Here is a 1,280-nt window from a genome sequence, read left to right on the forward strand (position 1 = left end):
ACAACGGTTAGACTCAAACGAGTGCTGCGCATTAGGTTCAAATCCAGAACTCTGAGATTATTCAACCCTGATCACATGTGACTTAACGTATTCACCTAATGGCTAACTCCCATCACTTAGATACCCACAAAGCACAAATCAAGTAGCATTCAGTAAAAAGGGAAATCTAACCATAACATAATCCAGCAATCATATTTACGTAACAAGAATCCACATTAGCATGCGACATAAGTTCATAAACTCAGGCATAACATAAACAGACTATCCTAGTATTGTCTAACCAATACTATCATGCAACTCAAAAGCACATATAACATGCACATAAGGCATCCTCTGTAGATCGTTAGTCCTAATCTAGCATGTTGTTCTACTAACTGATAGTCATAACATAACTTGTATGGGTATTTTGAGAGAACTTACTTGAGCTCGGCTGATTGCATGCACCACACCCTTTTCTCCTTTCAAAGTTCTTTTCTTTCTAAATTTCCTTTCACTTTTTCTAAAAGCTCTTTTTTTTCTTTTTTCAAAAATTCATCTTTACGAAGATTTATTTTCTTTTGAAAATTTATATACCAATTCCTCAGTTTGAGTTCAGACACACCTGAAAGTATATCCGAATCCCTCAAACCAAGGCTCTGATACCAACTTGTAACGACCCAAAAATCACGACAAAAAATTTCCTTTAAAACATTACTAAAACTATATTTATAAAACCATATCATAAGTTGGAGTATCAATTCAAAACATGTTCTTATTATCAGAGTAAAACATCCCAGGCTGACTAACTATGGTGTGTGCCAGGCGATCATCCCGAGCTCTTCCCTCCGCTACCGGGAGTACCTGAAACCAAAACTGAAAACTGTAAGCACGAAGCTTAGTCAGTTCCCCAACCTACCACATACCCTGCATAAACACATACTGAAAATACTGGACCACTCCCGCTACTTCGGGCCTCGACCACTACCTCTGGCCTCGCCCGCTACAACGGCCCCGCCTGGCTTCGAGCCCCACTCGGTGTAAAGATCTGTTTCTCTTAGGCCCCGCCTTTCTATGGGCCCAGCCCACTAAACATATACAAACATATTAACATATCGCATAGCACATAAACTATAACTACTCTACTACATTCCTATAGTAAGGCCTCACCTGTCTTGGGCCCCATCCCTGTCCTGCTACTGATGAGTCATGGAACCCCGTCCACAATCCTGCTAATAGTGAGATACGGGTCCAACCCACAGTCATTCTTTTCCTAAGTCGGGCCTCGCCCCTGCTTGGCTACT

The sequence above is a fragment of the Lactuca sativa genome, chromosome 4 (genome assembly GCF_002870075.4).
Source record: "Lactuca sativa cultivar Salinas chromosome 4, Lsat_Salinas_v11, whole genome shotgun sequence".
Taxonomy (NCBI): Eukaryota; Viridiplantae; Streptophyta; class Magnoliopsida; order Asterales; family Asteraceae; genus Lactuca; species Lactuca sativa.